Source organism: Pan troglodytes, chromosome 1 (genome assembly GCF_028858775.2).
Source record: "Pan troglodytes isolate AG18354 chromosome 1, NHGRI_mPanTro3-v2.0_pri, whole genome shotgun sequence".
NCBI lineage: Eukaryota > Metazoa > Chordata > Mammalia > Primates > Hominidae > Pan > Pan troglodytes.
This window is the reverse complement of record NC_072398.2, coordinates 117,431,417-117,459,033: the sequence shown is the minus strand read 5'-3', so window position 1 is coordinate 117,459,033 and position 27,617 is coordinate 117,431,417. Positions and strand designations below refer to the sequence as shown.

At 40.8% G+C, this 27,617-nt stretch overlaps 1 protein-coding gene across 8 annotated transcripts in view; it reads right to left on the bottom strand.

Moving 5' to 3' along the window:
• The window catches only part of LOC134810593 (uncharacterized), a 277,013-nt gene that overhangs the window by 233,296 nt on the left and 16,100 nt on the right, over window positions 1-27,617 (bottom strand). For 3 of the 8 annotated variants that reach the window (XR_010159062.1, XR_010159059.1, XR_010159069.1), the window contains 2 exons: window positions 11,925-12,156; window positions 51-8,501 (listed from right to left, as the gene is read on the bottom strand). The exons of 3 other annotated variants lie outside the window; for them this stretch is intronic. The gene's annotated coding sequence lies outside the window, so the exon portion shown is untranslated. 2 more of the 8 variants (XR_010159060.1, XM_063815827.1) reach the window with 2 other exon arrangements.

Sequence of the window (27,617 nt, the reverse complement as noted above, 5' to 3'; positions counted from 1 at the left end):
CACCCTTTACACGCACGGTCACTTGCCCCGCGCACCCCCCCCCCCCCCCCCAGCCCTCCTAGCCCTGACACATAGCTGGGACTCTCAGGTCCGACCAGCGGTCCTGAACCCGCTCCCACGGCACGGGAACTCCTTCGTGGCGAAGCAGCAGCCCCTGCTCTGCCTCATCTACATAGAAATCGCCCTATCCGTGATGTCACCGACAGCGCCTTTCCCAGTCCCCATCTGCTCTTCCGCCCCACCCTCCGCCGACTCAGCCGATCAACCCGCTGCCGGAGCTGGCGGAGGAAGTGACGTCTGTCTCTTTCTCCTTTTCCTCCTGCCATTGTCCTTTGGGGAGGTGCGCAGAGACCCCGCGTCTGGTCTCCCCCTAAGACTGTGGTACTTGATCTGTGTCGTGCAGAGAACCCTTCTGGCGGCCAACAGGAAGCTTGTGCACCCTTCTTCAGATAATGTCTTTTAATGCGCAGACTTGAACGTTTAGGATTACAAGGAAAACCGGTTCCTTTCAAACCTGTTTATCTTTGTGATGTAGCATTCCGCTTAAAGTTGAAAGCCGTTCAATGTCAGAGAGAAAACATATCTATGAAACCAGAGAGGCTGCTCAGATGGGTTGCAAACTAGCCATCCTTACTGGTTTTACCACTAGAAGTGTTACAAAGACAGTTGTCCAATTTTATGAATCTTGAAGAGTTTTTTGTTGTTGTTGTTATTTCAAATACAGTGTAATACAAAAATATGTGGCCCCCGCAGAGACGATTGGACACTCTCAGGCATGGTGATGGAGTTTGTCATCTCTTCCACGGACATCTCAGAACCTTAGTGCTTACCTCATATTAGTATTTTATATTCTCCAAAGACACAAAAATAATCCCAATTTGACAAAACAAACAAACAAACAGAAAAACATCTAAGGCATGTCTTATTTGAGGCGCTTAACAAATGACTGGATCATCTCCCTTGTATATAACCCAGAAAACACTGTGAAGTAGAGCAAAATTGGAAAGCCCAAGTCAAAGACCATTTGCAAATTTCAAGTAGATTCCAGTCTGTTGCTCAAATCACAAAACATGAAATGGAGGGGTCTCCCTTGGAGACCATAAAGTCTGTGACATGGTGGCCAGTTGGGTCACTGGAAAACATGGCAAAATATTGAAAATGAGGGATTAGGTGAGAGTGTAGCAACTGAACACTAAATGCTTGATCCAGGTGCCATTCCCTGGATACTGACAGGGAGATACATTGTCCAGGTAATACTGGAAAAATACTTTCTATAGTGTAAACCACAAATAAAATTCCAAGCCCCTCAACTATTTGAATGCACCCCTCCTCTCAGCCAGGGTCATTCCAAAGTTAACCTGAAAAACTGGTTCAGACCATGATGGGAAGTAGGGGTCAGATATGCCTCATTATACCCTTCTTCCTTTTGAATTCAGGCACAACTGACCAGCACATCCGACCAGGCCCAACTGACATTACAACAGCGATCTTAAGACTTTTTGTAGCAATAAGACACCAAACTCCAGGCTGACTCTAGTGTAGCATTACATGACAGATAGCAGGCCCTGAAAGAAATAAAAATATTTTACCCTAAAATACATTGTTTATCATATTTTGAAATGTCCCTACAAAGTTGTCTCTTGTGGGGAAAGTCTACATGCTATAGGGAATCACTTTCCAGGCCTTTTCCCTAATCTAGGCACCTTTTTAAGTCTGATAAGAAACATTTACAATCAATTCTCTCTGAAGCCTGCTACCTGGAGGCTTCATCTGCATAATAAGAGCAACCCCTTAACACAGAGACTCCCGTCTGTGGATTCCAGGTCTTTAGATAAACTCTTTCCACCAATTGCCAATCAAAGTATCAGAAAATGATGGCTGGTAACTATGTAATTATGCATATATATGAGTAGAATTTTGGGGGTGGGCACAGTGGCTCATGCCTGTAATCCCAGCACTCCCTCAGGAGGCTGGCAGATTGCCTGAGTCCAGGAGTTTGAGACCAGCCTGGGAAACATGGTGAAACCCCATCTCTACAAAAAAAAAAAAAAAATTAGCCAGGCATGGTGGTGAGCACCTGTGGTCCCAGCTACTCAGGAGGCTGAGGTGGGAGGATTACTTGAGCCTGGGAGGTGAAGGTTGCAGTGACCCAAGCTTGCAACACTGCACTTCAGCCTGGATGACAGAGGAATGGGCCTTCACTAGACACTGAACCTGCTGGCAACTTGATCTTGGACTGACCATCCTCCATAACTGTGAGCAATAAATTTTTGTTGTTTATAAGTTACTCACTCTGTGGTATTTTGTTATAGCAGCACAACTGGATTAGGACATCAACCTGACCTTAAGAAATCATCTCAATTCAGTCTTGGCTCTGGTGGGAAACAAGGGGCACACTCGGATGTGTGATTTAAAGAGAGTTGTGGTGCTTTTTTTTTTTTTTTTTGAGATGGAGTCTCGCTCTGCCGCCCAGGCTGGAGTGCAGTGGTGCCATCTCGGCTCACTGCAAGCTCCGCCTCCCGGGTTCACGCCATTCTCCTGCCTCAGCCTCCCGAGTAGCTGGGACTACAGGCACCCGCTACCACACCCGGCTAATTTTTTGTATTTTTAGTAGAGAGCGGGTTTCACCACGTTGGCCAGGATGGTCTCGATCTCTTGACCTCCCAAAGTGCTGGGATTACAGGCGTGAGCCACCACGCCCGGCCTAAAGAGAGTTTTATGAAGAGAATATTTATAAATATAATATGGACAGGATCAAAACAACCCAACCAAGGACTGAGAGGCGCTCAGAATCTGGAATCAGCAGAGAAGTTGTATTGCCTCTAGGACTGGATTGTTGTATAAGTCTGTTCAGGTTGCCATAACAACCTGGACAGGACCGTAGTCCTGTCCAGTGATCCTCCCCAAGACAACAGTTCTCTCTAGTAACTATGGTTTTCCTTTCTCATTTCAATTGCCACCTCAATTGACTGAAATGTGAACACCAACTCCCGCACTTAAATGTTGAAGCCCTAACACCCACTGTGATGATTTATGCAGCTGGGGCCTTTGAGAGGTAATCAGGATTAAAAGAGGTTATGAGAGTGGTGTCCTCATGCTGAGATTAATGCCATTACAAGAAGAGAGACACTAGAAAGCTTGTTTGTACGCCTTCCCCCTGGTGCACAAAGAAATGGTCACATGGGCACACAGTGAATCTACAGCCACTTACAGGCCATAGGAAGAGACCTTAGGAAGAAATCCGCTTTGCTACCACCTTTATCTTGGACTTCCCAACTTCCAGAAGTGTGAGAAATACATTTCTATAGTTTAAGCCACTTGGTGTATGGTATCTTGTTATGGCAACCTGAACAGACTTATACAACAATTAAGTTGCCTTTCCACTGATGGACTTAGACACAATCTCTTTCCCAAAAAAGAGCTATATTTAGCTACTTTTCTTTTGCATATTGTTCCATTTGCAGCCACACTATTTGTCTTCCCCCACACCACTTCTATCACCAGGAATCCATTTTCCTTGTTTTCTTTTTAATATCGGGAGCCTCTGCTCACTGCACTGCATAGTCCTTGGGGCTTTTTTTAAACTTTATTTTTAACAATCATTTGAGCAGAAAGTAGCCAATTCAGTTCTTTAATTTCCCATTTTATTCTTGGTTTTGAAACTGACCTGATTGTGTCCCTTTTGTTATGACCAGTTACTTAGAAGCCATACAGCCCACAAGGTACCCTTGGGTATAAATCCAACTTCTTCATTTTAATGGTGAGAAACCAAAAGCCCATGTTTCCTGATTTCTGGCCCAGCACTGGAACCGTTTTCATGGTCAATTCATCATACATTTTAATAGTGATATTTTATATTTGCATAATTTTATTGCCTTTGCAATGGGCTTTCACATCTATCTTCTCATGTGTATATAGTTTAAAGGCCATTTTTACCCACTATCTCCTAATCATATCGACCACAGCCTCAGGAATTGTCTGCTCTATTATTTCACTTGCCTGTCTGGGTTCTTGGGCAACAGCATAGAATCCTGCACTGTGTTTTCCCTCACGCTTTCTCACCCTCTGCAGAACAAATTTTTGTTACATGCCTTATTATCATGGTAATATTGGCCTTCAGTCCTGTATAGAAGCATTAAAAATGTGCGTAATGTATATCCTTTTAAAATGTTATCCTAAGAAGCATCTTTTGGAGTTAAGGAGAGTTAGATGAATAAAGAAAGAATATAGTTTTTCCTAAACAAACCCACTAAGAAAATCATGGAAAGAATTATGACAACTATGAAAATGAAGGAGGTATACTTTGTCAACAAAAGCAAAATAACCAAGCTACTCTTAGACATAATCTCATGTTATCTTTCTGTAGTGCTCTAGCATTTTCTAAGCCTTTTCACACACTGTTATCTCTTTTTTTCTTTCTCCTTCTAGAAATTAATTATGACTTTTCCTTTCAAAAATGAAGGACTTTTTTTTTTTTACTCTTTTCATTTTTTCCTGAGACCATATGTCAAAGGGAATGTGAGGAACAACTTTGGTGTGGTAATAGCCAAATTTCTCCAGGTCTGCTCCTCAAGCTTGCAAAGTCAAGACTGGCAGAAGTGGTGATTTTTACCTGGGTATCCTGAGAACCTTGCACAGTCCTTATCACATGCAGGTGTTCAGAGTGTGCAAATAAAAGAAGAAATGTGAGATTGTGATGATATTTTCATGGCATGCTTTTTTTCCACACTTCCTCATGCAGCCCAACATCCTCTACACTGTGTTGTTCTACCCGTTTAAGTGATTTACCACTTCTCCATTAAGCCAACTTAAACCATGTTGCCTTCAACTCAACATTGATTGATCCCCAATACAGTCCTGTAGGGAGGCAAGAAAACTTACAAACGAACTGGTAAAGAAAGAGAGAGATTAAGCAATTTGCCCCAAATCTCATAACCACTAGGTGATAAATCTTCAACTAGAACTCAAATATCTGGCTGAGAATTCAGTGCTCTTTTTATTTAAATCACATTGCTTCATAAAAATAGATCTGCAGGAAGAATAAAAATGTCCAAAGTGCAATGAGACAGAGAAGATAATATGGAGACAGACATATTGCACAGAAAGCATTTGACCATATGTCTGCCTGATCCCCTTCATGTGTCTTGTTCATAACTTACTCTACTCGGGCAGCAGGAGATAGCATAACAACTGTCAGAGTGAATTTAGGCCACAGTTTTGTGTTGCTGAATGTGTTGAGTCATTTCCCTTAGTTCACATTTCTACCTAACTTTATCTTTTAAGTCATCATCATGGCTTTAATCTCTGATTTATTTTGACTGTTGAGATTTTGTAGCCATTATCCAAATAAAACATTTATTTTCACTCGTGAGTCCCTAATCCTTCCTCAATGGAATTAGCTATTTATTTGATGCAATAGCTAGACCAGTAGGGTTAAAAATGCTTTTATAAAGACATTAATAGCTGGGTATGGTGATGTGCACCTAGGGAGGCTATGGCAGGAAGATCACTTGAGTCCATGAGTTTGAGGCCAATGCCTTCGCAACATAGTGAGACCCTGTCTTTAAAGTAAAAATTTAAAAATTAAAAGAAAAGACATTTAAAAAAGCTGTTTACCAAAATGATGGTTAATTGACAGAAAATAGAAACTGAAACTAGAAATCATTGCCATCAGCTTTCTCTAATGTGTACTTGATCCTTTTCTCCCTGTGATGGAAGTCGAAAGTCTTTTTGTTTTTGTTTTAATCCACTACTGTTCAAATGAGAATAAACAGCCAAATGACTGAATTAGTTGGTAGACATAACTCCTAGTCTTCAATTATTTTTATATTCTTTTGTAATACAGTCATTATTTTTTCAGACTTCTATATTATTGCATTTAACCAATCCCCAAATAGGGAGATGTTATGTAATTTTTCTATTATTTACAGTTCCTTGATTATAATCTTTTATTTGAAAAGATTATATATTTATATAAAAACTCAGTTTCTTTCTTACATATAAATATTATTAGTAGTCTAAAAATGTCACTCTCAATAAACAGGATGAGTCAACTTGAGGACTAGAGAATCAGGTAGTCAACATCAGAGAACTGGTTTAGCAAACAGAAGGGGCCTACCCAGATAGAGAGAAGTCAGGCAGGGCTGTGCTGTGAAAATATTAGAGAAGCTTGATGGGAGGCCTAATATAGTTTGTCTTTACACCTGTATATTTTGCTTCTTGCATCTGCTTCAATGCCCTCTGTCATTTATTATAACTAGATTTATTGTTCCAATAGATTTGTACTACAGTCAGAACAAACAAATCACTGGATCCAGCAGAAGCCTTAGATATATGACATAACAGAGATTTGCACAAAGATTTGCCCCATTGCCTTCTCGAATTTCTCTTATCATCAATCATTCTAGCTGGAGCTCTCTGAAGGTCATCAGAGGTCAGTATAATTTTAGTAAGATTTTAACTGAAGGATAGCGTTGATGTTCAGTGACCTTCAGACATGTTTATAATCGAGAAGCCACTCTCCCTGTTGAATGATAACCTCTTCCATGAATTACCAAACCAACGGTGCTCACATTCTGATTAACCATTGATTCCCATAAACCCAGCTTCCCCCAACACTGATGATCTAAATAACCTGAATTATTTGCATTGCCTTATCAATTCCATCTCATTTCCTGTCTTGGTGGTTTTGCTCACACTGCTTCTATGTGGAATGTCCGTATGTAGCCACTCGAGTTTCCACCTCATCGTTCCATCATCTGTAGTCTCTATACACTATCCATCATCAGGACTAATGTGAGCTGACTTTCCTCCAAAAAGCTTTCCCTGAACTTATCCTGAAATAACGTCTTTCTCTGCTAACTTACCATTTGTCACGTTAGTATACAGCTTCTCTAACTGTCATGAAATGAAATAAATGGGAAGAAGATGAAACTTGAAAAGAAATCTGCTTCTTAAGGTAGGCTCTGGGGGAATAGCCCTGGCTGGAGGTAATGTAAGGTCTAGATGGTGTTTTTAGAATCTGGAGACTGCAACACCAAACACAACAAGTATAAGCCTAGGCAAGCTGTCAGTGCCGGGCCTAAAATTAGGTATTTCAACAAGTAGATGAATCAATTTGGGGAATTGTATTAGTAAACAGAGGAAGCCCGTCCAGTAAAAGGGAGAGTAAGCAGGGATGCAATTTAAAACTATTGAGGAAAAATGGCTAAGAAATAGTAAAATTAACACATGGCCTAAAATATTAAGAAATTAAGCCTGTTACAGAATTACTGACCTGGCTAGTATATAGGAGCATTAACAACACAAAAACAGATTAGATCGGGATTAGCAGTGGGGGTGAAATAATCTTCAGGGCTGAACTACTGAGCTAGAAATATTTAAATCCTCCTTGCAGATGAAAACTATAGAGGACAATTTATTGGTTCAGCATGAATTTCTGGTCTTCTGTTAAGAAATACGCTCTTTCATTGAAAGCGAACATTGAGGCAGTAAACTCCAAATACAGCTGCAGGTACTATCTCCTGCTGATTTGTGTGTATAGAGCATGAAAGAAAGGCTCAGAAACAAAAGCATGTTGGAAAAATAAGCAGAAGGAGGCATTTACTTGCAAAGAAATGTGAGGAAGTCAGTCTTCAAAAGAACTGCCCAAAAAATTAAAAAAATAGAACTTTTTAAAACAAACAATATTATGAAGACTATAGGGTTTATATTAATCTCTTCATGGCAGAAAACAGCAATTTTATCATGGTTATTGTATTCAGAAAGTTCATGACATATCTTCAGACAATAAACAGCATTGTAAAGTCAAGGATAAAGTGATTTTCATTAAGGAGTTAGCAACTCTCAGGAAATGCTCAAGGTTTTATTCATTTGGAGGACTGCAGGTAGACAGAGAGACCCTTTTATTGTTTCTTTATGTCAGAGTGCAGAGGTTTTTTTTCTCTGTTTCTTCAGCAGTGCGACATGATGAACGGGCTGACAATGGTGTCAGGCCCAGATGTCACTTTGGTTTTTACATTTCATCTTGCGGTCATGTTTCCTTCTCTACAGGACATGTTTGTCTACCTACATTTGCTGAACAATGTTCCTAATCAGTACTATTGATTTTACATTTTAATTTGATCCATTTTATTTGCACAGATCTAAGAAGTGTTGATTAATATTTAATGACCTCCTAGTATTTTTTTGATGAAACAATAAACTAAGGCTCACAAGTTTACATCTATCTATAGATTTATAAAGCCCTTGTGGTTTAAATTTACTTTTACATGTTTAACAGCTCAGTTTAGAGCAGACCAAACCAGTCTGTTCACCTCTACCTGATTTCATCTGCAGTATTTATAATGCAAATGTATCCTTTTTAATAAAAGATATCCAATGTCTCGGTGTCCCTGCTCTGCCAAGAAAGGACATTCTTTCTTACCTCCAAGCCTGAGATTGCATAGTCCATAGAGCAAGCACCAGATTGGTTTCCTAGAAGGATGTTATAGGCATTGCTTCTGCGTGAAAAACATAGAAATTATTCTTATTACTGGATTTGTCTTGTCTAATTAAATTGAATTTGTAGCACAGCTATAAATTTTTTATTAAAAAATTGATTCCTCCTGGCTGGGCAAGGTGGCTCATGCCTGTAATCCCAGCATTTTGAAAGGCTGAGGCCGGCAGATCATCTGAGGTCAGGAGTTTAAGACCAGCCTGGCCAACATGGTGAAACCCCGTCTCTATAAAAATACAAATATTAGCCTAGCATGATGGTGGGTGCCTGTAATCCCAGCTACCTGGGAGGCTGAGGTGGGAGAAGTGCTTGAGCCCAAGATTGAGAGGTTGCAGTGAGTTGAGATCACGCCATTGCACTCCAGCCTGGGCAACAGAGCAAGACTCCATCTCAAAAAAAAAAAAAAAAAAAAAAATTTCTAATTAGTAATATATTCAGGTAGAAGGAGGACAAATTCTTATTGAACCAATACAAATAACTACATAGTCACAAAAGGTAAATGTTTTTATTAAAGAAACTTTGTGCAAGATTTAACCAATATTGCTAATTAAGGGTAGCTTAATAGACAAAACCAAATATTGTATGTCACAATTCGTTACAAAATAATTATTTGTATGTTTTCCTTGGCAACTTATTAGCTTTGTTTTTATATTAAGAATTTCTGCAAGGTATTTTTTTCCTCAACACTAAGAATTCAGAGTGTTTTATTTAGTTTTTACAAATTTAATAATTTGTAAATTTAATTGGAGATTAAAGGTAGATTAAGAAGAAAGAAAATGGGTTTCTCTCATGTTCATTAAAGTAGAAAATTAAACTAACCTCAATTACATTGCCTTACTGAGGCCCTTTAATCCTAAATAACAACCTCTTGTCGTGCTGGTCTTGAGTTAAGCAGTCTACTTTCATGAATTCATCCGCTTCTACATTGTGAGTGTCTTGGAAATCCTGACTCATTTACTTCGTATAGTTGGAATATTGTCTGTGGGGACAAGGTCAGCCTATTCTTGGAGGCCTATATCCATGAGTCAATTTCCTGTGGTATCAATAGTATCAACAGTGTCTGCTACCGTTATTACTGGAGCTCTTTTGATATTTCTTCCAGATGACTCAAATTCTGATTGGCGCTTTGTAGAGAGGCTTTAGGTATGCTTAAAGGGAAAGGAGGGCTGGGCACAGTGGCTCATGTCTGTAATCCCAACACTTTAGGAGGCTGAGGCAGGCAGATCACTTGAGGTCCGGAGTTTGAGACCAGCCTGGCCAACATGGTGAAACCCTGTGTCTACTGAAAATAGAAAAATTAGCCATGCGTGGTGGCGGGCGCCTGAATATAGCTACTCGGGAGGCTGAGGTAGGAGGACAGCTTGAACCCGAGAGGTAGAGTTTGCAGTGAGCTGAGGTCACTCATTATGAGGGTGGGAGTTCGATGGTGGGACAAAGAGATAGAGGTCACTCAAATGAAAAGGACCCTGGATAGTATTAAGAATATCTTCACACAGGGTTGCATATGGTGACCAAATGGTGGTAGCGCCCACGGTTGGAGGGGTAGCAGACATGGTGATGGTATTTCCCTAGAACAGGGGTCCCCAGCCCCCAGAGCATGGACTGGTACTGGTCCTGGCCTGTTAGGACCCCAGCTGCATAGCAGGAGGTGAGTGGCAGGCCAGCGAGCATTACCCCTGAGCTCCACCTCCTGTCAATCAGCAGACCAGCAGCTGTATTCAATTCTCATAGGAACGGGAACCCTATTGTGAACTGGGCATATGAGGGATCTAGGTTGCCTGCTTCTTATGAGGATCTAATACCTGATGATCATTCCAAATCCATCCCCCACCCTGTCCATGGAAAAGTTGTCTTCCTTGAAAATGGTTCCTGGTACCAAAAAGGTTGGAGACCACTGCCCTAGGACACTTTAACCTCTTCATGAAGTTGCCTGTTCTCTTAGATTTATTTGCTAGAGCAGCCTCATAACTATAGGTGATTCATACTAGGTCTCACAGGAGTTCCAAACAGAATTCTGTAATGATTTTATATTGTGACACCTGACATCTCATGGCAGCAACATTATCATTATCACCATAATTACATATATAATTACATGATTAATATTTATCGAGTAAATGATAAATGCTAGGCCCTATCTTAAACATTTCATAAGAATAATATTATTGAATTCTCACTATAATTCTGTGAGAAAGATGCTATCGTGATCCCATTTTATAGAGAGGTTAAGTAATTTGACAAGATCACACAGTTATGAAATGGTAGAAGTTGTGTTTAATTGGCAGGTGTTGATTTTCTGTTTCATGTGTATTAGAGTAATTGTTTTTGTGCATCTTGTATGTTTTTAAAATTTTTTCCTAGGTTTGCTTTTTGTTAAAAAGTAAACCAAAACAAAACAAATGAAGACTATAAAATGAAAACCTTTGGTAGAACTTGGGCAAAAATGGTCTGGTCTTCAAGTTAGCATACCAAGTATGAAAATGTCATCTGTTTAAAAATACTAAGCTGCATGATTAAAATTTGACCTTCTGAAAATTTGCTTTCTAATTTATATGGCACACCACCTGAAGGCCAGCACAGAGAAATATATGACCTGTTTAAAACGAAAGGAAGTGTACCTGGGCACGACCAAGAATCTATCAAAAAAGCATCAGAAAGCTCCATATTAAGGTTAATAAAAATAGGTGAACCGCACATTTCAAAGGAGAATCTGGGACACTATTCAAATAACAAAGACTTAAAGCAGGCTGGGTTCACTGCCTGGAGTAATAGGCACATGCATTTACAGAATGGGGGGATTTTGTCCACTGTACGCATGCTCATTCACACTCACATCTAACCCTACAACACCAGCTCTGAGAAAGTGGATGCAATGAAGGAAATGTTAACATGAACAGTGACCCTAGTGTACAAACAATATCAAATTTTAGATTCTTTTTGTTTCCATGATAGTCTAATCTGTATTATCTTTTGGCTATATCAACCTTGACTTTGAAATCTCCAAATAAACATTTCAACCAAAATGTACTCCTGTATTGTAATTTCAGCAAGAAGGGTTTTCATTGTTTGCACATATCTTCAAAAAGAAAAAAAAGTGTGCTTGGTAGTAATCAAAAGCACATTCTCGAGTGAGCATGCTTTGGTGGTATGTTCTACATACTGGGAAAGGTCCTACTTATCACTCCCAAATTTTCAGCATACATCTAGTTTCCTGATGTGCAGCGTTAAAAAACTGCTCTGACTTCTTTGTCTTTCTTTACTGTAGAGAGAATAATAGCTTCTTTGTGAATGGGAGAGCTGGGTCTCTAACTCCACAGAATGACCTTGGATTGGGGAAAGGTTCAGAAGTCTGTGTGTTTGTTACTATTACTATTGCTGCATAGCAAATCACCTCAGTGGCTGAAAACTGCAAGTATTTAGTACTCACAGTTTTGGAGGGTCAGAAATCTGGGAGCAGCTTAGCTGGTTAGAATTGCCTCAAGTTCTCTCATGAGGTTGCAGTCAAGCACTCAGCTGGGGCTGCTGTCATCTCAAGACTCGACAGGGGCTGAAAGGTCCGTTTTCAGACTCACGCACACGGTATTTGGCAGGCTTTAGTTCCTGTCCACACAATAGGTCTGCTTATAACACGGTAGCTTAGTTCCCCCAGCACAACTGATCTAAAAGAAAGAGCGCATGCATACTCAAAATGGAAGCCACAGTTGTTTTTGCTTTTTAAAAAATAATCTAATCTCGGAAGCAACATTCCATCACTGCTGCCCTACTGTATTCATTACAAATGAGTACTAGATCCATCCCAGACTCAAGGTGAGGGAATTACACAAGGGTTTGATGACCAGGGATCACTGGGGACCAACTTAGAGACTGCCTATTACAGTCTGTATCCATTACCTGAGCTCCTGGACACCAGAGGAGCAGCAGAATTAGTTCTCTCTTTCTTCTTCTGGAACAAGACTAGTACAAACTAAGCACAAAAGGGAAGGGGGAGTATAACCAGAGCTGAGGCTGAAGACTATGCCAAGCTATGTAAGCCTTATTAAAGATTTTTGTCTATATCCTCAGAACAATAACAAACTCAGACTCTGCTTGCCTCAGTCATCCCTTCAACCACCGCTGGAAGACATTGCTGGCAGTGACTGGCCCTGGGGACTTCAGTGTCTTCTTGCGTGCCTTAAAGGCTAAGGTTCACATCTATGGCTCCAGTGTCCTACCCGAGGGTAGGTTAAAAGAATGACATGGGTGACTCAAGACTAGAGAAGTGCCTGGCCCTGTGAGGCAGACATATTAATAGTTTGAGAGGCAAGAAGTCGGGCCCCAGGTTCCCACCATGAGGAACTAGGAAGCCATAGAAGGAAAACGCAAATGCCACACACCTGCAGGTGCCTGGCGGGTAGCATAAATAAGTGAACCTGCTTAGGTGTAAGGGCATAGGGAATAGTGTTGGTGACTGTGACTGTGACTTTCTGGACCATTGACCAAACAAAATACATCAGTGAAGGCAAGTCTCTAGGAGAGTACCACCAGCAGGGGGCACCTGCAGATGGTTTTCATTGTCACAAAATTAGGTTTGGTACTTGGGGATGAGCAGCTATTCACAGTAGAGAAGCTCCAGTTTGAAGTATCCTACACTACTTGAATTCACTACAGGCTGCATGGAGGAAGCAGCATGGCCACTTTGATTTCCAGAACTACCCGTACACAATGTGAAAAGAAGAATAGAGGTGAGGTGGATTTGGTTTTGGAGGTGAGTGAGCAGGTGCCTCCAAATAAGAGTTGGGGCTCAAGGTTTTCTTAAAAAAGATAGACTCTTGAAAAATTGCACTCTAGTTACGTTAGTGCCAACTCATGAGGTCACCTGTTCTTTTTTCCCTCTCCCATTATCTCCCCTTTCTACCCCATTCTACCCTCTCCCTGATGCCCTATACACCACAGAAACTTGCCCTTGAGATGTAAGACTGTTTGGAAGGAGGTTGGAAGAGCTGGCCTTGGCTCAGAGAGTTGCTTTTACCTTGTGGTATCTTAAAGGTGCCACCTGATGTCCAACCATTCATAACAGACAGAGAGCTGTTGCCAACAAGGTCAGCAGAACATAGCACTAGAGAGCACCAGAGGAGACACCTAAACATGCGGCTTTTGGCACATCATCTGGGGATGAACAAGTTGGGCCTGGACTAGGACGAAGCAAGTAAGACACTCCCTGAATCATGAAAATGCAGGGTCAGATCCTGTCTTTATTTAAAGTTTTGATATTTTGTTCATTGTGGATATTTTTGCATTACTATTTTTCTAAAATATTGCATTAAAATATTATTTATCTTGATTACCGAGATTTTGGCACGCTTTAAACTTCGCACCTCAGGTGAGTGCCTTGCTCCTCTCATCCTAGTTCCAGCCCTGAATACCTTAACAGTTGAATCAAAGTTTGAACCAATTGATCTGGTCCATCAGCACCAGACCCTTCTGGTTTTGATTTTTTTTTCCCTCCCTCTATCTCCTAAGAATGTACCAAAGCCAGCAAATAAAGGATGCAATAATTCTCTTCTGTATACCACAAGCTCTGATCCTGGGCCAGCTTGGGTATTTCTGTACCTCTCTGTCTGTTATTATTATATCACACGCATAGCCTAAAACTGGGATACTTTTATCTGAATAAAAGATTATTCTGGTCGAAAGGAATTGTGATGGTTAATGTTGGATGTGCTTGTTCTTTTACCAAACTGATATAATGTTTTGTTTTGGTTTTTGAGATAGCGTCTGGCTCTTTCACCCAGGCTGGAGCGCAGTGGCACAGTCTCCACTCACTGTGACCTCTGCCTCCCAGGCTCAAGCCACTTTCCCACCTCAGCCTCCTGAGTAGCTGGGACTACAGATGTGCACCAGCACGCCTGGCTAATTTTTGTTGTATTTTTTGTAGAGATGGGTTTCACATGTTGCCCAGGCTGGTCTCGAACTACTGTGCTCAAGCCATCTGCCTGCCTCGCCTCCGACAGTGCTGGGATTAAAGGCATGAGGCGTGGCACCCTACCCCTATGGCATTAACTCCTAAAGCCACTTGAACTTTGCAAAGATAAAGGACTGTTGAGTTTTGCTCATCTTTTGTCCAGAATTGCCAGATGTTTGATACGGTACTCAACAGCTCAGTATTTTGACATTTTATATGCTAAAATGAAAATGAAAACAAAAGCGAATACAGAACGTGAGATTTTTCTCATTAAAATTTCTTCCTCGTGTGAAGCTTTCTGAGGCTGTATCTTGATATTTTTGAACCTTTGCCAGCTGGAAGAAAGGACAAAACAGCTGTTCTAAACTGCCAAGAAATTGGCTGGTGCATAGAAGAGGGAATTTGTCTTTGTTGTATATTTTGCCTTTGTCCTGGGAGTGATTATTTTGATCAGCACTTTTGGTTGTACAGATGTGAGCCAAATATCTAGCAGAGGGTAGCTCCTGATTTTAGTTAAGTAATTCACTGCTGAGACTTCAGATTATGATGTAAAGTGTTCTGCTTAATAGTGATAAAAGCTGACCTGAAAAGGGTGTTATATATATATATATATATATATATATATATATATATATTTTTTTTTTTTTTTTTTTTTTTTTTTTGAGACAGAGTCTCACTCTGTCACCCAGGCTGGAGTGCAATGGGACGATCTCAGCTCACTGCAAGCTCCGCCTCCCAGATTCACACCATTCTCCTGCCTCAGCCTCCCGAGTAGCTGGGACCACAGGCACCCGCCACCACGTCCAGCTAATTTTTTGTATTTTTAGTAGAGATGGGGTTTCACCGTGTTAGCCAGGATGGTCTCGATCTCCTGACCTTGTGATCCCCCCGCCTTGGCCTCCCAAAGTGCTGGGATTATAGGCGTGAGCCACCATGCCCGGCCAAGGGTGTTATATTCTTTTACATAATACAGTTATGCAACGATTTTAAATATTCTTAGGAGATACACATTAAATATTTAGGGGTGAAGAATCTACATCTTACTCTCAAATGGTTCATCAAAATAATACTAATGATTGTGTCTGTGTGCTTGTGTGTGTGTGTGTGTGTGTGTGTAAAGAGAGAAAACAAATGTGGCAAAATGTTAACAATCTATGAAGCAATTGAAAGATTTACAGGACTTTATTGTGCTAGTTTTACAACTTTACTATATGTTGAAAATTTTAAATTTTTCAAGCTGGAAAGTTAAAAAAATCAGTGTTACTTTTCACTCATATGTGTGTATGAGTGAAAGTTATTATATATGGCTTCAGGGACCAGCTAGTAGATGGCATGATACAAGAAACAAAGGAAAGGACCATGGATATATATGGCTATCTTGTCCTTAGAGGTATTTTTTCTTTTTTTTTAAGAGACAGAGTCTTGCTCACTGTCACCCAGGCTGGAGTGCAGTGGTGTGATTACAGTTCACTGTAGGCTCAACTCCTGGGCTCAAGTGATCCTCCCACCTCAGCCTCCAGAGTAGCTGGGACTAGTGGTTTGCACTACCATCCCTAGATAATTTTTAAATTTTTTTTTGTAGAGACAAGATCTCGCTATGTTGCACAGGCTGGTTTCAAACTCCTGGCCTTAAGTGATCCTCCTGCCTCAGCCTCCTGAAGTGTTGAAATTATAGGCATGAGCCACTGAACGTGGCAGCAATATTTTTTTTTCTAATTCAGAATCCAATCCAAGATCTGAACTAGGATCATGCATTCCATTTAGTTATTGTTATCACTATGGATTTTTAAAGCAGTCTGGAGTGATTGACACATGCTCCTTTGACTTGTACTGGAACTACTTGCCCCACCCTGGAAAATGACTCAGATTTTAGCGATGGTGTGATTGTCATGAATGCCTTGAAAGCTATTTATGAATTTATTCCAGTATTGTTTCTGGTCCCAGAAATGTATTTATTGACCCTAACATCAGTCCCTTCAATTTTTGAGATCTGATATCTATGTTCAAATCAAGGAGAATTATTCATGTAATTCACACAAGTCTTCCCTCACTATTCCAACCCCCTTTCCAGAAATTTACATACCATATTTCTTGCATGATTTCCCCTCTCCCAACGTCAGATACAGATAAATAGTGGGTGTTGAAAGGATAAAGGGGATTGTGTGAGTAAATTACCACCAGCTGTCTGAAGGCTTGGTTGTAATTTCTTTCCTTGAGGTTTGAGGTTTTTGTTATGGCTGACAGACAAGGCTAACCATTGAAAGGGATGGATCTGAATAAACACACACACACGGTTCACAGTAATTATTGAATGAATGAATGAATGAATGAACGAATGAATGAGATAATGCATCAGAAATACTGTGTACATTTTAAGGCATTGTCCCAGTTGTCTATTCCTGCATAAACACACACACACACACACACACACACACACTCACAAACACACACTTCCTCAAGACAGATACAAGATGGGGGAAATGTCCACCTTTTCTGCTCCCTAGACCTCCAGCCAGCAAGTGAGGAAATCCACTTATTCAGCTTCCTTGCCAATGCTTTGGTCTCACATGATAAATCAGAAAGATGAGAAATGGAAAATCTGGGTCACTGGCCTAGCCCTAGGGAGCACTTTGGAGCAGAACTGAAATTAAAATTCATGACTTCTACACAGTATTGGAGTCCTGCCTGGTATGCAAACATTAATGAAAAATAGCTATGATTTATAGAATGCTTAAAATGTGCTAGACAATGAATTAAAAACTTTTCATATATTAGCTCATTTTGTTCTTACAGTGGCCCTATTAGGTAGTTATTTTCATTAACCTTGTTTTACAAATGAGGAAGCTAAAGCACAGAGTTTAAGTCATGTCCAAAATTGCATGGTTGGAAATTGACAGAGGAGGAGGATTGGAACCCATGTCCCTGACTGTAGAGCCAGTAATCTTAACTGCTCTGTTGTAATGCCTGCCAGCAACCTCAGCTGCGCTGCACCATTCTTTCAGATGAATGGGACCCTAGGCACTCACTCACAGGAGACCGGGAATATTTTTCCTTCTACCAGAGAAAAATAAAATTGTTTTCATCAATACTGTTTTTAAGTTAATTTTTTAATTGACAAATAGTAATTGCATATATTTATGGGGTACAATGTTTTGATATATGCATATACTGTGGAATGATGAAAACAAGCTAATAATATTTTTTAATTTTAAATAAAAGCACTGTATTTTGCAATCCCAATGTATGATAAAATTTTATATTGCTAGCATACTTCAGTACTCTACTCAGATGCTACCTTCTTTAGAAAAACTTCTCTGGTGGAATTTAATTAATCACTCCCTCCTTCATGTTCCGCTTGGTGTAGCACTTTACCCGATCTGGTTTGTATTATGGTTTGATGAATGCTTGCCTGGCTTTCCACACTAGATTTTAACACTGGATTTCTACACTAGATTTTAGCATGCCTAGCACATGCTCTGTGTTTGTTTAATTAAATGAATGAAGGTAACCACACTGTCCTTGAGTTTTACCAACTGTGGAAATAAAATTAAGTCCCATGAGCATTAGCTGCCTCTGAACTCCTACCTGTTCACTTAGGAAATTAAGTCCCTTACAAATTCCCCTGTGCCCCAAAAATACTTCTGCTTTTTCCAAGAATTGTTTTCTCTTCTAAACTGCTCCTGGTCCTGATTTTGGTTGTTCCAAGTCACAGCTGGCACTTTGCCTACTATGTATAGTCTTCAGAGCCACACATCCTCCTCCAAACCCTCCTGCCCCATTCCACTCCAGCTACTGAAGGGCAGATCTTTTCATTCTTTTTTTTTTTTTATACTTTAAGTTCTAGGGTACATGTGCACAACATGCAGGTTAGTTACATATGTATACATGTGCCATGCTGGTGAGCTGCACCCATTAACTCGTCATTTACATTAGGTATATCTCCTAATGCTATCCCTCCCCCGCCCCCCCACCCCACAACAGGCCCCAGTGTGTGATGTTCCCCTTCCTGTGTCCATGTGTTCTCATTGTTCAATTCCCACCTATGAGTGAGAACATGCGGTATTTGGTTTTTTTGTCCTTGTGATAGTTTGCTGAGAATGATGGTTTCCAGCTTCATCCATGTCCCTACAAAGGACATGAACTTATCATTTTTTATGGATGCCTAGTATTCCATGGTGTATATGTGCCACATTTTCTTAATTCAGTCTATTATTGATGGACATTTGGCTTGGTTCCAAGTCTTTGCTATTGTGAATAGTCCTGCAATAAACATACGTGTGCATGTGTCTTTATAGCAGCATGATTTATAATCCTTTGGGTATATACCCAGTAATGGGATTGCTGGGTCAAATGGTATTTCTAGTTCTAGATCCCTGAGGAATCACCACACTGACTTCCACAATGGTTGAACTAGTTTACTGTCCCAACAATGTAAAAGTGTTCCTATTTCTCCGCATCCTCTCCAGCACCTGTTTTTTCCTGACTTTTTAATGATCGCCATTCTAACTGGTGTGAGATGGTATCTCATTGTGGTTTTGATTTGAATTTCTCTGATGGCCGGTGATGATGAGCCTTTTTTCCTGTGTCTGTTGGCTGCATAAATGTCTTCTTTTGAGAAGTGTCTGCTCATATCCTTCGCCCACTTGTTGATGGGGTTGTTTGTTTTTTTCTTGTAAATTTGTTTGAGTTCATTGTAGATTCTGGATATTAGCCCTTTGTCAGATAAGTAGATTGCAAAAATTTTCTCCCATTCTGTAGGTTGCCTGTTCACTCTGATGGTAGTTTTCTTTGCTGTGCAGAAGCTCTTTAGTTTAATTAGATCCCATTTGTCAATTTTGGCTTTCCTTGCCATTGCTTTTGGTGTTTTAGACATGAAGTCCTTGACCATGCCTATGTCCTGAATGGTATTGCCTAGGTTTTCTTCTAGGGTTTTTATGGTTTCAGGTCTAACATTTAAGTCTTTAATACATCTCGAATTAATTCTTGTATAAGGTGTAAGGAAGGGATCTAGTTTCAGCTTTCTACATATGGCTAGCCAGTTTTCCCAGCACCATGTATTAAATAGGGAATCATTTCCCCATTGCTTGTTTTTATCAGGTTTGTCAAAGATCAGATGGTTATAGATATGTGGCATTATTTCTGAGGGCTCTGTTCTGTTCCATTGGTCTGTTTTGTTTACCAAAAATCTCTGTTTTGGTACCAGTACCATGCTGTTTTGGTTACTGTAGCCTTGTAGTATAGTTTGAAGTCAGGTAGCGTGATGCCTCCAGCTTTGTTCTTTTGGCTTAGGATTGACTTGGCAATGCGGGCTCTTTTTTGGTTCCATATGAACTTTAAAGTAGTTTTTTCCAATTCTGTGAAGAAAGTCATTGGTAGCTTGATGGGGATGGCATTGAATCTATAAATTACCTTGGGCAGCATGGCCATTTTCAAGATATTGATTCTTCCTGTCCATGAGCATGGAATGTTCTTCCATTTCTTTGTATCCTCTTTTATTTCATTGAGCAGTGGTTTGCAGTTCTCCTTGAAGAGGTCCTTCACATCCCTTGTAAGTTGGATTCCTAGGTATTTTATTCTCTTTGAAGCAATTGTGAATGGGAGTTCACTCATGATTTGGCTGTTTGTCTTTTACTGGTGTATAAGAATGCTTGTGATTTTTGCACATTGATTTTGTATCATGAGACTTTGCTGAAGTTGCCAATCAGCTTAAGGAGATTTTGGGCTGAGATGATGGGGTTTTCTAGATATACAATCATGTCATCTGCAAACAGGGACAATTTGACTTCCTCTTTTCCTAATTAAATGCCCTTTATTTCCTTCTCCTGCCTGATTGCCCTGGCCAGAACTTCCAACACTATGTTGAATAGGAGTGGTGAGAGAGGGCATCCCTGTCTTGTGCCAGTTTTCAAAGAGAATGCTTCCAGTTTTTGCCCATTCAGTATGATATTGCCTGTGGGTTTCTCATAGATAGCTCTTATTATTTTGAGATATGTCTCATTCATAACTAATTTATTGATAGTTTTTAGCATGAAGCGTTGTTGAATTTTGTCAAAGGCCTTTCTGCATCTATTGAGATAATCATATGGTTTTTGTCACTGGTTCTGTTTATATGCTGATTACGTTTATTTATTTGCATATGTTGAACGAGCCTTTGCATCCCAGGGATGAAGCCCACTTGATCATGGTGGATAAGCTTTTTGATGTGCTGCTGGATTCGGTTTGACAGTATTTTATTGAGGATTTTTGCATCGATGTTCATCAGGGATATTGGTCTAAAATTCTCTTTTTTTTGTTGTATCTCTGCCAGGCTTTGGTATCAGGATGATGCTGGCCTCATAAAATAAGTTAGAGAGGATTCCCTCTTTTTCTATTGATTGGAATAGTTTCAGAAGGAATGGTACCAGCTCTTCCTTGTACCTCTGATAGAATTCGGCTGTGAATCCATCTGTTCCTGGACTTTTTTTGGTTGGTAAGCTGTTAATTATTGCCTCAATTTCAGAGCCTGTTATTGGTATATTCAGAGATTCAACTTCTTCCTGGTTTAGTCTTGGGAGGGTTCATGTGTCGAGGAATTTATCCATTTCTTCTAGATTTTCTAGTTTATTTGCGTAGAGGTGTTTATAGTATTCTCTGATGTTAGTTTGTATTTCTGTGGGATCGGTGGTGATATCCCCTTTATCATTTTTTATTGCATCTATTTGATTCTTCTCTCTTTTCTTCTTTATTAGTCTTGCTAGCGGTCTATCAATTTTGTTGATCTTTTCAAAAAACCAGCTCCTGGATTCATTGATTTTTTGGAGGGTTTTTTGTGTCTCTATTTCCTTCAGTTCTGCTCTGATCTTAGTTATTTCTTGCCTTCTGCTAGCTTTTGAATGTGTTTGCTCTTGCTTCTCTAGTTCTTTTAATTGTGATGTTAGGGTGTCAATTTTAGATCTTTCCTGCTTTCTCTTGTGGGCATTTAGTGCTATAAATTTTCCTCTACACACTACTTTGAATGTGTCCCAGAGATTCTGGTACATTGTGTCTTTGTTCTTGTTGGTTTCAAAGAACGTCTTCATTTCTGTCTTCATTTCATTATGTACCCAGTAGTCATTCAGGAGCAGGTTATTCAGTTTCCATGTAGTTGAGCGGTTTTGAGTGAGTTTCTTAATCCTGAGTTCTAGTTTGATTGCACTGCGGTCTGAGAGACAGTTTATTATAATTTCTGTTCTTTTACATTTGCTGAGGAGTGCTTTACTTCCAACTATGTGGTCAATTTTGGAATAAGTGCGGTGTGGTGCTGAGAAGAATGTATATTCTGTTGATTTGTGGTGGAGAGTTCTGTAGATGTCTATTAGGTCCACTTGGTGCAGAGCTGAGTTCAATTCCTGGATATCCTTGTTGAATTTCTGTCTCGTTGATCTGTCTACTGTTGACAGTGGGGTGTTAAAGTCTCCCATTATTATTGTGTGGGAGTCTAAGTCTCTTTCTAGGTCTCTAAGGACTTGCTTTATCAATCTGGGTGCTCCTGTATTGGGTGCATATATATTTAGGATAGTTAGCTCTACTTGTTGAATTGATCCCTTTACCATTATGTAATGGCCTTCTTTGTCTCTTTTGATCTTTGTTGGTTTAAAGTCTGTTTTATCAGAGACTAGGATTGCAACCCCTGCATTTTTTTGTTTTCCATTTTCTTGGTAGATCTTCCTCCATCCCTTTATTTTGAGCCTATGGTGTCTCTGCATGTGAGATGGGTTTCCTGAATACAGCACACTGATGGGTCTTGACTCTTTATCCAATTTGCCATTCTGTGTCTTTTACTTGGAGCATTTAGCCCACTTACATTTAAGGTTAATATTGTTATGTTTGAATTTGATCCTGTCATTATGATGTTAGCTGGTTATTTTGCTTGTTAGTTGCTGCAGTTTCTTCCTAGCCTTGATGGTCTTTACAATTTGGCATGTTTTTGCAGTGGCTGGTACCGGTTGTTCCTTTCCATGTTTAGTGCTTCCTTCAGGAGCTCTTTTAGGGCAGGCCTGGTGGTGACAAAATCTCTCCACATTTGCTTGTCTGTAAAGTATTTTATTTCTCCTTCACTTATGAAGCTTCATTTGGCTGGATATGAAATTCTGGTTGAAAATTCTTTTCTTTAAGAATGTTGAATATTAGCCCCCACTCTCTTCTGGCTTGTAGAGTTTCTGCCAAGAGATCTGCTGTTAGTCTGATGGGCTTCCCTTTGAGGGTAACCCAACCTTTCTCTCTGGCTGCCCTTAACATTTTTTCCTTCATTTCAACTTTGGTGAATCTGACAATTATTTGTCTTGGAGTTGCTCTTCTCAAGGAGTATCTTTGTGGCATTCTCTGTATTTCCTGAATTTGAATGTTGGCCTGCCTTGCTAGATTGGGGAGGTTCTCCTGGATATTATCCTGCCGAGTGTTTTCCAACTTGGTTCCATTCTCCCCATCACTTTCAGGTACACCAATCAGACGTAGATTTGGTCTTTTCACATAGCCCCATATTTCTTGAAGGCTTTGTTCATTTTGTTTTATTCTTCTTTAAACTTCTCTTCTTGCTTCATTTCATTCATTTCATCTTCCATCACTGATACCCTTTCTTCCAGTTGATCGAATCGGCCACTGAGGCTTGTGCATTTGTCACGTAGTTCTCGTGCCTTGGTTTTCAGCTCCATCAGGTCCTTTAAGGACTTCTCTGTATTGGTTATTCTAGTTAGCCATTCGTCTAATTTTTTTTCAAGGTTTTTAACTTCTTTGCCATGGGTTCGAACTTCCTCCTTTAGCTCGGAGTAGTTTGATCGTCTGAAGCCTTCTTCTCTCAACTTGTCAAAGTCATTCTCCATCCAGCTTTGTTCCATTGCTGGCGAGGAGCTGCGTTCCTTTGGAGGAGGAAAGGCACTCTGATTTTTAGAGGTTCCAGTTTTTCTGCTCTATTTTTCCCCATCTTTGTGGTTTTATCTACCTTTGGTCTTTGATGATGGTGATGTACAGATGGGGTTTTGGTGTGGATGTCCTTTCTGTTTGTTAGTTTTCCTTCTAACAGTCAGGACCCTCAGCTGCAGGTCTGTTGGAGTTTGCTTGACGTCACTCCAGACCCTGTTTGCCAGGGTATCAGCAGCGGAGGCTGCAGAACAGCAGATACTGGTGAGCAGCAAATGTTGCTGTCTGATCGTTCCTCTGGAAGTTTTGTCTCAGAGGAGTTCCCGGCCATGTGAGGTGTCTGTCTGCCCCTACTTGGGGGGTCCTCCCAGTTAGGCTACTTGGGGGTCAGGGATCAACCTAAGGAGGCAGTCTGTCCATTCTCAGATCTCAAGCTGTGTGCTGGGAGAACCACTACTCTCTTCAAAGCTGTCAGACAGGGACATTTAAGTCTGCAGAGGATTCTGCTGCCTTTTGTTTGACTATTCCCTGCCCCCAGAGGTGCAGTCTACAGAGGCAGGCAGGCCTCCTTGAGCTGCAGTGGGCTCCACCCAGTTCGAGCTTCCGGGCTGCTTTGTTTACCTACTCCAGCCTCGGCAATGGCAGGCGCCCCTCCCCCAGCCTCGCTGCTGCCTTGCAGTTCGATCTCAGTCTGCTGTGCCAGCAATGAGGGAGGCTCTATGGGCGTAGGACCCCCCGAGCCATGCACAGGATATAATCTCCTGGTGTGCCGTTTGCTAAGACTGTTGGAAAAGTGCAGTATTAGGGTGGGAGTGACCCGATTTTCCAGGTACTGTCTGTCACCCCTTTCTTTGACTAGGAAAGGGAATTCCCTGACCCCTTGTGCCTCCCAGGTGAGGTGATGCTCTGCCCTCCTTTGGCTCATGCTGGGTGCAGTGCACCCACTGTCCTGCACCCACTTTCCGACACTCCCCAGTACCTCAGTTGGCAAGGCAGAAATCACCCGTCTTCTGCATCGCTCACGCTGGGAGCTCTAGACTGGAGCTGTTCCTATTTGGCCACCTTGCCTCCACCTCAGATCTTTTCATTCTTGTATATACAACAGTTTACTTGGACAGCCTGGGTAGTCAGGAACATCCATCCAAGCCACACTTCTGCCTATTAGGTTCCTCTGTTGTGCTAAACAACAATTTGAATTTATAAATTCTATTGAACGGTGTTTCATCAAGTGAAACTCCAGTTTCATTGTACCTAGGAACTTGCTTCTCTTACTGCCTATTATTTAATCTTTCTAAGACTCTGTTTTCTCTTCTATAAAAAGAGGGTTGTCTTGCTGGGATGCTCCCTTGACATGCTTCACTTATCTTTATCGCCCTTATCACCATCTGGCATATTGTAGTTATTCCTTTACTTATTATCTATCTAAACCAGTAGATTGTAAGCTCCATGAAAACAGGGTCTTTGTTGGCCTTTTTTTAAACTACTGTGTCTCTAGAATAAAGAGTAGTGCCTGACACATAATGGTTCACAGTAATTATTTATTGGATGAATGAATGAGATAATGCATCAGAAATACTGTGTCCATTTTAAGGCATGGTCTCAGTTGTCTATTCCTGCATAAACAATCTACCCCACAATTCAGTAGCTCAAAACAACCATTTTATTGTATCTTATGATTTTGTGGGTCAGTAATTTGGACAGGTCTCAGTTGAGTAATTTGTTTTCCCCATGCAGTATTGACTGGGTCACTTGCTGGTATTCAGTGGAAGGCAGGGCTGCTCTGGAGGTCCCAGGTAACTTCACTTATATTGTGTGCCTGATGCCTTTGAGGACTGCTGGTGGCCTCAAGACCTCTCCTCTCTATAGCTCCAGCAAGGTAGTCGGATTTCTTTCATGGCAGCTCAGTATATCAAGAGGCCTACTGGAAACTGCAAGGTTTCTTATTGCCCAGGTTCAGGAGTTTATGGCTTAGAACTGCATTCTATTGGTCAAGCAAGTCATGAAGACCAGCTTAGATCCAAGGGAGGGGAATTAGATTCTACCTCTGAATAAGAGAAGTAGCAAAAAATTTGTAGCCATCTTGAATCTACCACATTCCTTTTCCTCTGGCCACAGACATTATTACCACAAGCAAAATAAACTCACACTCTCCTAAAGCCCTCAAAAGTTTCCTGACATTTACTGCATCAGCCTAGAAGTCCACTTTCTCACCATCTAACTCAAATTCAGGTGATGATGAGGCTCCTGGCACTCAGCTCCTTGAGTATAGTTCCCCTTGATCTGAAGTCACTGGGGCTCTCACACCCAAGAAACAATGGGACAGAGATAGGATAACCATAATAGGCACTCCCATTCAAAGAGTCAGAGAACAGAGGCATACAGCGGTCAGTAGTCCACAGAAATTTTGAAATCTAGCTGAGTACATGTTACCAGTTCCTTGATTAGGGCCCAGTCCTGCTCCTGGGAATGATTCCCTCTGGCTATCCATCAGTCCTCTGGGCTCTTGGTTCCGTTCTTTGAGCCGTTCTTCTTTTTCTCTAAGAAGTAATCCTTGTTTTTGGCTGGGTAACTTTCTCAGCCTGCTTCTCTGAGGCAGGTTGAGGGTCCAAAGGCATCTTTTCACTTTGTACTCTCTTCATCCTTTTCAGTCAGTCCATGCTGGTATAATTCACTTAAAAATGTTAAGGCGTCTTATATACTAATTGATAACGAACTGTACTAGGCAAAAGCCACACCCACATTTCATTCTGAAGCCAGCTTTTTCACCTTGCTTGGACTAACTGTGAGTCTGACATGGGATAACAGAACCTTAAAATTCTTAGAAACTCTTTTGTCCAATGGAGAGGTACATTGCCCAAGATTGTAGAAGGCTTTTTGTTTAACTGAAAGGATATATGAGGCACCACCTTAATTGAGGTCTTAATCATGGGTCTAGCTGTCACATCTTGGAATTTATTTTTGCCCTGAAGCCATTTCTTATTTTGAAAGCTTTCCCTGTCTAGAGAGATTGAGGATGAGAAGCAGTTTGATGTTTGAACCCAGCAAAGTCTACGGCCATGCCACCCTGAATGCACCCGATCTCTTCTGAACCCAGCAAGTCCTGCCTCTTTATAATTCCTCTAAATTCTGCTTAAAAACCAAATGGCTCCTTTTTTAGCCCACTTCTTTTTCTTTTTTTTTTTAAATCAATATCTTATAATAATGTGGCTAAAAGAAACCTCTTTGTAGTTTTGAAATTCTGCTGAAAATCTCCTTAGCCAGATCCTCCCATTCATTGGCACCTTTTCCATTTTCCCACATTATCAAAGATGAAAACTTTCTGCCACTACATAACACAGGTCATTTCTTCAGCCACCCCCAATAGTATTTTCTTTACTGTCCTTCAGTCTCTCCAGCAGTCTCCTCGATGTCCTTCCAGTATTCACTAACATTTTTCTCGAGGCCTTTCTAACTTCTGTGGCAACCAGGTACAAAGTCATTGCCATTTGTTTTCAGTTTTTGTTATAGTGAAAGTCCACTTTCAGATACCAAATTTAGTTCCAGTTATCTATTGTTACTTAGTAAACTACTCCAAAACTTAGCACAATACACAATTTATTGTATCTCATCATTTTGGTAATCAATAATTCTAGCATGGTTCAGCAGGGCAAATTTATCCCATAGTGGCCACAGTTAGGGTTGCTCAGTTGTGTCCAGCTGATGGAAGACTGCTTCACACATAATGCCTGGCACCCTGATGGGAACTGCTGGTCGTTGTGCTCAGCTAGGCCCCTCCCCTTGTCATGTGGTCTCATGGCCTCTGCACGTGGTTTATCTAGCATGGTAGTTTGACTTATCCAGCAGCTTAGGCCTTAGAAGACATGTCCCAAGAGTCTCACATGGAAGCTACAAGGCTTCTTACTTACCTAGCCTGGCCAGTCAGACATCTCTTCTGCTGCATTCTATTAGTCAAGTAAGTCTCTAAGGGTAGCCCATATTAAAGGGAGGAGAATTGGATTCCACCTCTCAATGGGAGAAGTAGCAAGTAATTTGTGGTCATCTTTAATCTACTACAGACACTGTATCCTTGATCTCAGAATGATGCCTCTTTGTCTGGAAAGGGCATTTGTTTTTTAAGCCCAAGGTTAGAGAGACAGACATGGAGCTGTGATGGATCAAGAAGACATCATGTTCTGACTAACCAGGTGATCACAGGGATCACTGAAGTGACAGATGTTGCAGACATATTGTCCTCCTATCTAAGTCCCAGCCAATGTTACGTGTCAAAATTAGGGAAGCAGTACGCAAAATGGTTAGGCAGGCCAT